The 13,449-nt window shown below is 38.9% G+C and overlaps 1 protein-coding gene across 7 annotated transcripts in view; it reads left to right on the top strand.

Annotated features, from left to right (window-relative positions):
* ULK4 (unc-51 like kinase 4) overlaps positions 1-13,449 on the top strand; it is a 586,637-nt gene that overhangs the window by 208,976 nt on the left and 364,212 nt on the right. The window lies entirely within an intron of this gene.

The raw sequence follows: 13,449 nt of genomic DNA, 5'->3' as shown, positions 1-13,449 counted from the left end.
TGTTTGCGGTCAGCGGTGCCTGGGGCTGGAATCATCTGAAGCCTCATTCACTCACGTGTCTGCCTCCAGCTGGGACTCTTGGGACATCTTCTCCATCCTCTATGTGGTCTCTCCAGTAGAGTGACTTCGGGGGGGTCTGACCTCTTACATGGCATCTGGGCACTCTCAGGACATGTGTTTCAAGAGAAGGAATCATGATTTTTTGAGTGTAGAAAATGTCTATCAATTCTTCCTGGTTGTTTCCTCCTCCACCTCCTCCTCCTCTGTAAAAGTGCATTAAAAGAATGTGTAGTTTAATACTGTAAAACCAGGGCTCCAGAAATTGCCACTCAGTTAAAAAACCATGACCACAGCCCTGAATTCCCCCAGTCACGATTCCTTTCCTCCCTGGAGAGGGGGCCACTATCCCGACTTCGATAGCGATGATTCCCATGCTTTCCTCTGGAGGCCTGTGTGTGCATTCCTAAACCACATAGATTGGTTTTGCCTGCTTTTGTACTTTGTGTCAATACGCTATGTATTTATTTGTGACTTGCTTTTTTGGCTTAGTGTTTGTGGGACATTATTGTTGTTAATTATCTGTATGGTTTAATTTTTCACCGGTATATTGTAGCCCAATGTTGATTTTGAGTATATGCAGATATCATAGTTTACTTATTTATTCTTGATAGACACTAGGCTCTTTCCAGCTTTTGGCATTTTCAAAATATTGCAACGGAGATTCCTTTATGTATTTTGCACCACATAAGCATGCAGTATTTCTAGGATACATACTTAGGAATGGAATGAGTGGTTGTAGAATATATGCAAACTCATTTTGTCTAGAAAATGCCGTAGTGTTTTCCAGAGAGGTTGTACTAGTTTATATTCACACTACCAGTGCAGTATTGGATCCCCACTGCCTTCTCAACTCTAGTTATTTCAGGTTTTTTAATGAATGGGTATATAGTGATATTTCACCATGGTTTTAAATAGTAAGATCAAGACTACTAATGAGGCTGTTGTTTTCTTTTTTTTTTTTTTTTTTTTTAATTTTTTTTCAACGTTTATTTATTTTTGGGACAGAGAGAGACAGAGCATGAATGGGGGAGGGGCAGAGAGAGAGAGGGAGACACAGAATCGGAAACAGGCTCCAGGCTCTGAGCCATCAGCCCAGAGCCTGACGCGGGGCTCGAACTCATGGACCGCGAGATCGTGACCTGGCTGAAGTCGGACGCTTAACCGACTGCGCCACCCAGGCGCCCCGAGGCTGTTGTTTTCAAGTGTTTATTGGCTTTGTTTCATTGTGAAGTGACCTTGATTTCTAGTAATGCTTTTTGCCTAGAGGCTTGTTTTTGGCTCATTTTAATATAATCACAAAACTTTCTTTTGCTTAATATTTGCTGACATACCTTCTTTCATTCTTTGTGTTCCAACATCTCTCTATTCTTATATTGTAGATCTGTGTCCTGTAAATATCATAGTATTTAAACAAAATCTAATTTGACCAGTACTTAACTTTTCACTGGAGCATGTACTCCATTTACGTTTAGTGTAGTTGTTAGTATATTTGGATTCATTGTACCATTTTCTTTCAGACTTTTTCTCTTTTCCCGCCTCTAATTTCTCCTCTTGTATAGTGATTTACTTTCTTTTGCACTAATTTTTTTCTCTACAGAAGGTTGGTGTTTAGATTCTCTCTTTCTTATTTTACTGCTTACCCTAAAATTTACATCATGCACATTAACTTATTAAAAGCTGAACTTAAAAAAGAAGCTATCTTTTAAGTAAAATACAGACCTTAGCCAACAACTCCATTCAGTGCCCCTGTGATGTATATTACTTTTGCCTGATACTTTATAGTCTATCTTGTTCTGTTTCTTTCTCTTTAACTCTCTTTTAGTATTAAGTAATAATACTCATTATTACTGTAATATAGTGTTCAATTACATTTGCCCACATATATACTGCTTTTTTGGTTGTTGTTTGTTTTGTTTTTCTTTCTTAGTTCTCACTCCCTCCATCTGGCCCCACTTCTTCATGACTGCAGTACATCCTTCACAGGTTTCCTTAGCTTGGGAGTGCTTGTGGCATGCTCTTTGTTAAGTCATTGTTTTTTGAAGGAGATTTTTTTCTGGGTATTAAATTCTAGGTTGGCAGTTATTTTTGTTCTTGTTTAGTACTGTGAAGATATTATTTCATTATCTTATGTTCTGAATTTTCTTGAAGTCTGTTTTTCCTGTGAAGATAATCTGTCTCTTTGTCCCTTGTCTCCATTTAAGACTATTTTTTTGGGAAGAGAAGGAGGGTCTTTGGTTTTCTGTAGACTCACTATGATGTAACTAACTGGGTACTTCTTTATATTCTGCTTAGGATTCTCTGTGCTTCTTGAATCTGTGGATTGTCCTTTTTCATCAATTATGGAAAATTCTTAGCCATCATCTCTGTTCATTCTCTCTCTCCTTTGCTCTGTCTCTGTCAGCAACTCAGGCCACATATACATTAAACTTTGTCGGTGTACTTTCTATATTTGCTCTCTTTCTACATATTCCATATTTTTCTCTCTCAGTGTCATTTTCTGTTTGGTTAATTTCTATCTTCTGTGTCCAGTCTCATGCCAAACATTGCCATTGACTTTTTTAAAAAAAAAAATTTTTTTTTTCAACGTTTATTTATTTTTGGGACAGAGAGAGACAGAGCATGAACGGGGGAGGGGCAGAGAGAGAGGGAGACACAGAATTGGAAACAGGCTCCAGGCTCCGAGCCATCAGCCCAGGGCCCGACGCAGGGCTCGAACTCATGGACCGCGAGATCGTGACCTGGCTGAAGTCGGACACTTAACCGACTGAGCCACCCAGGCGCCCCTGCCATTGACTTTTTAATTATGGTTATTTTCCATGTGTAGAACTTATTTTACCACTAGAAATTCTGCTTATCTGTTTTTTCAGCCTACTGTATTTTTTATAATTTCCTATTCCCTATAGTTATCTTCCAGTTGTGGTTTATTTGTTCGCATTTGTTAGATGTGGCTGTTTTACACTATGTCTGATAATTCCAATATTAAGAGACTGTGATGTGAGGTAGTGTCTGTTATACAATCTTTCCCATGTACAACTCATCTCGTTTTCTTGGAGAACTTATGTTTACTGCTTGTTGGTTGTTGGCCTTGAAATCTGTGGGTATTTCCTGAAGCCTATTGTGGATGCTCCCTCCTCTAAGAGGCTTTGTGTTTGCTTTGGGTCCCTGCCAATCAGGGCTACCTCAGACCAAGGTCATTTGCACCTAGTGTGCAAATCTCTGAGGCTCTAGGTCTGAGATCATAACGTCCCAGGGCAGCCTCTGCAGCACTTCCCAGGAGTGTGAATGTGTGTGGAGGGGTTGGTGAATAGATCTAATTTCTCCATCACTGTTAAGAGCGTGTAATCCCCCCTCCTCAGTGCCCCGCTCAGGGTAGGAGATTCACAAAACTGCATGTGCTGGGAAGACCTGGACTCCGACCTTTCTGGCCCTTGCAACCCCCACTAGAGCCTGTGCTTGGGTTAGTGGTAGGCACTGCCAGGGTACAATCAAGTCTGTGCTCATGTCTTCTACTCCACTCTTTAGTTAAGACTTCCATTCAGAATTGGTCTAGAAGTTCCTCCACTGTCTTTTCAGAGTTTGAATACTTTTAAGGTCTTGTTCTTTTATATTTTATCTGGCCTTTATCATTGTTTTCAGTGATTTAATTTAATCCAGATAACCATACTCACTATTACCAGAAACTCTGTTTCTTATGGCAGTGATTTCTGAGTATTGCCTCAGTATTGCTTATTGATTCTTTATCCTGATGAACGATACCCCATGGATAATTTGTTAAGATCCACTGTTTATAAACATCTATACCTAGATGTATATAAACATTTAGTTTATTTGGTAAACACGAAATGCCATCATAATTGTTGAAACTACAGCCCATAGTATTACGATAGAAAAGGTATCATTTGCAACTCATGGGTTTCATAAGAAATATTTTTTAATGCTATAACCTATGGGAAATCTTCTAATTACCTCTTCTTGAGCATGACTGGAATACATGAAATGGAAGACCTAGCACTCTAAGGAGCATAACATTGTTGGAAATGTTAGCGCAAACTGTGTTCAAGGCTGCTGATCAATACTTTATGTGGAAGTGATTACATGCATTTAATTCTTGATGAGCACAATTGCTTAACTCAGATTTTTTCCAGAGTTTAGACCACATTAATTGCTCAGAGTTGGAAATCAACAGTGTGGCCTACACAGCAGTCAGCAGCACACGATGATTTGGATTGTGTAGACAACTTGCTCCCATTCACGGTGGTTTCAAGAACATGTAACCAGTAGCAAAGAGAAAAATAACGGTGAACAAAGGTGATTCTTTGTTAGAAAATTCTGGCAATAATATACATACATCACCTAAAATATATTTCAATTTCTTTAATTTAAAAAACTAAGCTAAGTTATACTGCCTTTTTTTTTATAATGCTTTTTAAAAAAAATTTTTTTTTCAACGTTTATTTATTTTTGGGATAGAGAGAGACAGAGCATGAACGGGGGAGGGGCAGAGAGAGAGCGAGACACAGAATCGGAAACAGGCTCCAGGCTCCGAGCCATCAGCCTGACGCGGGGCTCGAACTCACGGACCGCGAGATCGTGACCTGGCTGAAATCGGACGCTTAACTGACTGCGCCACCCAGGCGCCCCTATAATGCTTTTTTAAATGAAAACCTGTACCTTTGTAAGTTTTTAAACTAAAGGCTAGAGGCTAATAAATATTGAGTAATTTATCGTTAATTAATGCAGATTTTTGAATTAATCTTAAGAGCTGGTGAGGTTTTAGAATGTGGAACTCTGAGAAACTTCTACTGGGAATGTAAGTTGGTACAAATACTTCAGAAAAATGGTAGTAGCTATTGAAGCCAGACACAGTATATGCCATTGATTCAGCAATTTCACCTCTAAATATACATTCAGTAGAAATATGGGCTTATGTTCACCAAAATACATATAGAAAGATGCTCATAACTCCAAACAGGAAACCTTCCAAATGTCCATCTCAGCAATCTAATGGATAAATTACGGTTTAGTCATATGATAGAATACCTCGTAGCAGAGAAAATGAATGATACATCATTATGCTTCAGAACTTGGATAAATCTCACAAAGTTAATGCTGAGATAAAGATGGAAGATACAAAATATCAGGATCCAGTTGCATTAAATTTGAAAACAGACAAAGCTGTTACCAGTCAGGATAGTGGTCATTCCTAGGGCAGGTGGTGACTAGAGGGAGCTACGAGGGGCCTTTGCAATGTTCTGGTAAAGTCTTTTTTTGATCTGGGTGCTGGGTACAGGAGTGTGTTCATCTTGTGAAAGTTAACCGAGACATATGCCTGAGGATTAGTATACCTTTATGTATGTATGTTATGTTGAATTAAGTGTACGTAAATATAAAAATATTTTTCATAAATTAATTTATAATTATAAATCCTTAAGTAACATTAAGACCTTAGAGCAATAGTCAATTAATAAATAATCTTTGGATGCCCAAACAGTTGTAAATAAGAAACAGTTACAAAACAGTGATCATTAAGTATAGTTTTTACTTTATTTTTTACAAGTATAGTTTTTACTTTATTTTTATAATTTTACTATATTTTTTACTTTATTTTTTATTTTTTTTTTTACAAGTTTTTATTTTTATTTTATTTTTTACAAGGGCAGTAGATGAACAAAATTTGTAAATGCTTTTGAATTATACCTTTTAACTATACTTTAAAATTGTTTAAATTGTATGGCATAAATGCTAGTAGACAGAAAAATAGCTAACTTATTCTTTATTTTCTCTCTAACTTTTCTTATGCTTGATTAAAAAGAAGGTTGATTACTTTGGTTAAAGATGATAATTAAATAGTTAATACAAAGAAATATAAATATGTGTAGAAGATAATATGATTTTCTGTTTATTAAGAAAACTAGAATAGTTTATTCAGAGAGTAAGTTTAATTTGATACCCATTTTGTTTTATTTAATAGACTTAATTTTAAAGCTACAGTTCAATACGTTAAACTAATTTCTATTTGTGTATTTATACATTTGTGAATGCCTAAAGGCATACATATGAGGGCATATTAATCCTTTAGATTGTTACATGAATAACGTACACAAAAAGTAAAATTGGAATTAGTCTTTTTAATATAAAATAATTAGGTTATTTTATACTCATTAATAAAGATTTTTGTCAAAATATTCTGTTAAATTTCAAAAATATATTTCTCATAAATAAGCAAAAGTGTATAGATCTTGGTAAATGTAACCCCCCCCTTTTTTGCAAAGTAACTGCTAAGAATTAGCATATCCATTAATCACTGGTGTGGACTTGTATCCTGTATTAATTTCCTATTGCTTCTGTAAAAAATTATCAAAACTTTAGGGACTTAACACAAGTTTATTATGTTATGATTTGGGAGGTCAGAAGTACAAACTTGGTCTTTGGGGTTAAAATCAAGGTGTCAGCACCCCTGTGTTCCTTTTGGGAGAAGTAAGGGGAAAAGTCTTTTCCCTCTCCTTTCCCGGCTTCCTGGGGCTGCCTGTGTTCCTTGGCTCATGTGTGGCCTCTTATTCCGTCTTCAAAGGTGGCAGCGTAGCATCTTCAAATCTCTCTGACCTCCCCTTTTGTTGACACATCTCCTCCTCTGACTCTGACCCTCTTTTCTCCCTCTTATGAGGAGGTCTTGTTATTCTGTTGAGCCCATCTGTCTAATCCAGCGTAAACATGTCAAGATCCTTGACTTAATCACATCTATAAAATCCCTTTTGTTGTGTATGATAACAAATTACCAGGTTCTCGGGATAAGGATGGTGGGCATCTTTCTTTCTACCATCATTCCGTGTGCCACAGATTCCTGTTTTTATCCAGGGCTCCATGACTGAAATTATTTTGGTGCTCAAAACAGTTTTGGCCAGTATAAAGTCTCTCGAATTGATTCCTGTGTCCTTGTGACATACTCCATCATTTTCCGAGTGATGTTTTAACTTGCTGGCACAGCAAGATATTCTTGCTTTGGCTTCTAGCTTCTCTAGCCTGGCCTAGTCATTTCCCAGTCAATTCTCAGAGGAGTTCTGGCTCCTTTTCCTGGGAGGTGGCATTGGAAAGCACGGTGTAGGGCCCTAAGTGTGCCTCTCTTTCCTGGGATGTCTCCGCTTCTGGGAAATATATACATAAAATAGAGCTGGGAAACGGATACACGTATATACATACATGAGCACACACAACACACGTATGCATGCTTGCATATATTGGTACACACACACACACACACACACATATTTTGAAATCATGAGTTCACGCTAATAACTTCAAACCCAGTCCCTATCCATATGGTTCCTTCTATCTACTCTATGCTGTGTTCATAAGATACTTGGATTGGTCCCCTTCCTCCTCTTTTAGTGTGGTTATAATACTCGTCTGAAACACACTTGGTTAGTTTTCAGTTTGCTTTCAATTGTTGGGTTTCTTTTTCCCCTTCCTATCCTTTTATCTTTTGAGTACACATAAGATTAACATGCTTCCAAAAGTCAAAGCTGTAGAAAAAGATGTATTCAGAGCAGGGCCGCTCCATATCAGTTCGTAGAGCTCTTCCTCACTCTTCATTGGAGCAGTATAGTACTCTATTCTGTGTGTATGTATCATAGGTTATTCAACCCATCTCTTATGTTGGGATGTTTAGGTAGTGTCTAATATTTTTCAGTTACAAACAAATAGCCCATGCACATGCAGTTTCCTATTGTCGGAGGTGTATCTTCAGGGCACGTTTCCAGAGTGGTGATTGTGGGATTGAAGGATAATTACATAGGGGTTACTACTTTGCTTCCCCCACCTCCTAGTAATGCATGAGTGTCTGTTTCTCCCCAGTCCAGTCTTGCCAATAGCAAATGCCAGTCTTCTGAAATTTTGCCAATCTTTTGTGCCTTGGGAATTCCTTAACCAGTTTTTTAGGTATTTAATATTGTAAGGAAGAGTTAAACAATGTCGTGTCTAGTTTTGGTAGTTGTTCTCCTCAAAAGGGGTATTCTGCGTGGCCCGCTCTGCCATTAGTGGAGGTAGGATTCATGGCGTAGGCATGTTTCCCCTGTATGGCCGATATGATTTCGGAGGAAAGGGGACTGGTAGTTGATGCGACGTGTTAATTATTGTGCTGTCCGATGTACCAGATTTTCCAAGGCTTGCTGTAAGGAAGTGGTGGTTAATTTTCAAATGTAGGATAAGAATTTCAATTGAGTGCTTGGAATAGTAAACTTCAGTTTTCAAATGATGTACTTTCATCTGTAAAATAAAAAAAACACCCCACTACAAAAATAATAGTATAAAGCATACTGTCAACAAATGATTGTTTCAGAAATACACTTTCCATAGGTTACAGTGTTGCTTTTTTTCTTTGTGAAAGAAGAAAATTTGAATATGGTTATGTGGTTATTTATGGGTTAAAGCTGCTGAACTCCAGTATCTCGTGTTCATCATTTCTTAAAATGGAACATAAGTTTGTTAAATGATAAATTGCCATTTTGGGCATCCAAGGCTTTAAGAACAAGTGAAGTAAAGTTTAGCCATCTGAGCATTATTTACATATTTTGGTGTCATTGTGATTGTGTAGTTTAAGTGTCCCAGAGCTGTCAGCATCCCTAGGTCACAGACATTCATTTCTTTTGGGACATTGAGGATCACTGGCAGCAACTAATGTGCATATATATGCACACATAGTTGGGGGGGGTGGTTTGAGCAAAGAAATGAAAAGTCCCTAGACCTGGGAACCTGTATTTTTGTTTTTAGTAAACTACGACCCTGTTTTTAGGACATGTCCTTAAATGACCTTTACCACAGACGAATGCCTTTAAGAAAGTAATTGTCACAAGCATTAAGTATTAAAGCTCCTTGGATTGTTCTGTACACAGGTGGATTAGCTCTACAACTAAAATAAGTAGTCATGGAATTTTATGGTAGAAGTCATTAGTGTAGGGAAGCCTGATGAGGGTTGCAGTGGTATTGACTTAAATGGTTTATCTGTTGTTTATAAATTCTGTGGAAGATTCTAGAAGAGGAAAGCACTGTTGAACAAACCACCTACTTGACAGCAGCAGTTACTCGCTGTGTCTTCTCAGGAGATTCAGTCTCTTGTTTGTTAACAGGTTGACGTAGTACCAGTGGGTAAAGCCATGACAGTTGAAGGTTTGTCATCCACAGTGTTGGATTTTGTTGTCATGGTTTCCTCACTGTGACTTGAAAGCTATTCAGTAAAGAGGCTTTTTAGGTTTTTGTCCTTTTTTCTTTGTTATTATGCTGCTTTGTTGCCATCTGGCATTGGGTTGTCTTGAAAGCATTGTAATGTGACCTCTCAAAATGCTGGTTGAGTTTTGTCATGAGTCACACTGCACTCCCCACATATTATTTTTAAATCAAGAAATGTTTTATAACATGACTAATCAGTAGTCGTCTTTGTTTTGGCATGATACGGGATTTGAATTTCTCAGGCTCTAAGGGAACTTAGCCCCGTTTTAGGTAAAAATCTATTATGTATAGAATTGTTGAATCACTATATCATACACATGAAACTGATATAACACTGTACGTTACTTACACTGGAACTAAAATTAAAAATTTAATAACACATCATTGGGTGTTAAGAAAATAACAAATGAATGCTGTTTCAAAGTGTATTTGGAAGAGGGAATGGACAGAGATCTCTGTGAGGGGTGCGGGTCTTGGATTACGTGCAGGGGGACCTCCTCTTTGTGTGTAGGGCAGTACGGCCTGCCTGCGGAAGACAGAGAAAAGCTGTCACCTTGAAATATCTTCCTGGCCTTCTTACAACCATTAGGCCACAGACGGGTCTGTATTGAACTTCCATTTCCTTTGTAGGTAGGGATCCAGGAGCGGCCTTGAAGCTTGGATGAACAAAAGGGTGGGGGTGGCAGGGGAAGTACACATTGTCTGTATAAATAAGGAGCTGGCATTGGGTGGAGAATGAAGAGGAAGAAAGGAACGAAGAGGGGGCCTAGAAGAGACAGGCAACAGGGCAGGGGTCTCAGAGCTGAGCTGTGTGTCGGGGGAGGGGGCGGGGAGACAAGGTTAGTGGGAAAAAAAAATCAAAGGTGCAGGTGATTCAAAGATGACTAAAAGCAGGAGGTTTAATAATCAATTGCAAATTGTGGATGTTGCCATTACAAAGCTGCATCCCTCCGAACCATCAGTAGAGTCTGGTGTACATATGGAGAACGTGGGAGAGTTTAAATTCAGTCCTTACAAAGGGATCATGTGGTACCGTGAGCAAGGTGGAGATGAGGGAAGACCACCTGAATGACGACACACAGAGGCTGCTGATTGGGAGCTTGCAGCAGTAGGGACATCATCACCCTCACTTGTATTCGTCAGAGGGTGTAAAAACTTTAGGGCAAAAAAAGGGAAGGCTTAAGGTGTATCTTGGTCGGCATGGGGGGAGCTGGAGGCAGACTAATGAGAAACAGGGCCTCCTATGGGATGGATTAGGGGAGCATATGCGACTTTGTCTGGCTGGTCGTGAGTGGGAGGCAGGCTACAACAAGCCGTGGAGCTGGCATTCGTCCTCCCAAGTCCTGAGCGTCCTGAGCTGATTGCAGCAGGTGTTGTGAGCTGGCTTCTGTGCCTGCTTCCCACGGAGGCCGTGGGACAGAGTCCTCATTGTCATGTGTAGTCTGACCGCCTTTCATTTGGATAGTCGGTCTCAGAAGCAAACGGCAGGAGAAGGGAAAAAGCAAATAAAATACTAGAGTAAGTGAAAACTCAAGAGTTGGCGGTGAACCATGGAGAAGGAAATAAGCCATTGCACGTTCTGAGAAATCTGAGAGAGGACTTGAGATTTCTTACAGCATGCAGGCCTGAGAATTTTATTTAAAATTCAAAGTTGGGCTCACCTCAGCTTACAACCAGGATACAAAAGCAAATCCCTTTTCTTTCTCTTTTTCTTTCTTTCTTTCTTTCTTTCTTTCTTTCTTTCTTTCTTTCTTTCTTTCTTTCTTTCTTTCTTTCTCTCTCTCTCTCTCTCTCTCTCTCTCTCTCTCTCTTTCTTTCTTTCTTTCTTTCTTTCTTTCTTTCTTTCAAAATTGCCATGTGTAGAACAAGTACTTTTAGGTTTCAAAACTTTTGAAACATCCTTTTCATAGTAATAGGATGAATTAATATGAATAGAGTTAAAGCAGTGATGTAATCAGTAGACCCCAAAAAAGGTTTAAGGTTTTGGTTTACTTATGTATTTTTCACTCGCATATTTATAATAAGTGCCTTTTGTAAACCACCTCTTTATTTTTTTAATATTTTTTATTTTTATCTTAGAGAGTGAACTGGGGAGAGGGGCAGAGGGAGAGAGAGAGGGAGGATCTTAAGCAGGCTCCACATCCAATGCAATGTCTGATGTGGGGCTCGATACTACGACCCCGGTATCATTACCTGAGCCGAAATCGACTCAGAGGCTCAACTGACTGAGCTATCCAGGAGCCCCTGTAAACGACCTCTTTAAAAGATTTAATTATACTGGAATTAAAATGAAAAACTTAATAAAAAAATCAATGAATGTTGAGGAAGACACACTAGTGAGCTAGAATCAGATCCTGCTCTGAATAGGTTAAGTGTTGGTTGGGAGGAAGAGACCAAGATGAAAAAGAAAGATTGGACCATGGTTTGAAGAGTGCTGTGTTGGTGGTTTGCTTGGGGGTATGCCAAGAGCCCTTTCAGTCTGACAGGGTCTGGAGATGCTTTTTAGAGGAGATGATTGTATTCTTGAACTAGGTCTTGGACATAGGTAGGGATTAACTCCTGAGTGGCCTCCTGGGTGAGGGGTGGGTGTTTCAGAGACGGAATCCTGTATGCCAAGGGAGAGAAGCGTGAAATGTTTTCATGAGCCATTTTAAGGTTTCTCTTGGTATTATTTTGAGATACTTAGAGTAATTTACTTGAAAATACTTCGCCGTAGAGGTGTAAAATGATATGCATGAATTGGTTTTAATGTCTGCCCTAGGAAAGGGTAGTTTGTATGTGAAGGATGCCATACTCTCGCCATATTCTTGAAGTGTGCCATACTCTTGAGGGAGTACTCCCTCAAGAGGTGGTTGGTGAGCCCTGGAAAGACTCTAATCTGAAGTTCACAGCTGTGAAGTGTCTTTATCATGGTGACCCTTTTGTTAGAAAGATTATTTTCTTTGGTGAGATGAGTCCATTTTTAAAGATACGTGGATTGGCTGGAAATCTTGGGCAAGTGGCCCACCCTTGGAAGGGTACAAGTTTCCAGTGAGCCCCGTGGATTGGTATTCTTGGCATCGGACTCTGATTTGTTTCTGCATTTTGTACATTGGAAGCCTTTGGCAGTCTGGTGAGGTCTGTGAACTCATTCTTGGAAAGACATTTTTAAATGCATCAGGAAAAATAAAGTGCACAGGGATATACAGGAAACGATTTGTACCGAAATACAGATTCAAGATATTTTTAAGAAAAAACAAATTTGCTCTGCTTCTGGGCCCAAGCAATCATCATTGCTGTTTCCAAGAGCCAGTTTCTGGGTCCCTCTCCCCCACTGCCACGCTCTTCTCTGTCACTTTGAGCACCCTTGGAACTGTGGTCTTGTATTTTATAGCTGCCCCCCTCTTTGTGTGAGTTACTGTGGGACCTCCAGGCATTTGGGGCCAGAGGCTAGAATTTTGTTCAGTGTGTCACCGTGTGCCAGTCTGCTCTCTCAATTTAGAGTTGCTTTCTCATCTCTGATTGGTATCTTGTAGGTTATATATCCAGGTAATTGTTTTAAGGTTCATCTGGATGTTTTTAAAACAAATTCAGAGTCAACTACTCTAAATATCTCCAAAAGGAAAAAGAAAAAAGGCCCAAGTCATCATCTGGTTGGATCTCTAGGCCTTTAAATCTAACTTTTAGCGGCTATTTATTTCAAGGACAGTGGCAATGACAAAATACACCTTCTTCTCTGCCAAGAAACTCTGGCTCATCCACACATCCCAATTTATGTAATGTTAGTTATTTCATGTTTGTGTTCATTTCCATTCTACACCTTAGTAGCTATTAAGTTTTGATAGTGGTGGTAATAAAATCCCTGTACCTACGTACTGCGAGCTCATTGACGTTATTTATGTGTGTGTGTGTGTGTGTGTGTGTGTGTGTAATCTACTTATGTGGGTCTACTTACACTTAATATTTGTGTAAATGTTGAGATGTATCACTCCTACAAATCTTTTTCTTGTATTTTGTGAGAGTAGATATAGTAACCCTTCTGATTTGTATAGGAGTATATTGAAATGTTTTATTTTTCTATATTTCTTTTGTTATATTTTCTTTACATTTTCTATTAAAATTTGACTCCACTGTTTCTCTGCTCTATGCTCCAAAGTAACTAGCGTTTTAAAACTGTAACTTTCATCT

This window comes from Herpailurus yagouaroundi, unplaced genomic scaffold (genome assembly GCF_014898765.1).
Source record: "Herpailurus yagouaroundi ecotype Mexico unplaced genomic scaffold, PumYag 159, whole genome shotgun sequence".
NCBI classification, from domain to species: Eukaryota; Metazoa; Chordata; class Mammalia; order Carnivora; family Felidae; genus Herpailurus; species Herpailurus yagouaroundi.
The sequence above is the reverse complement of the archived record's forward strand: the minus strand, read 5'-3'. Positions and strand labels throughout refer to the sequence as shown.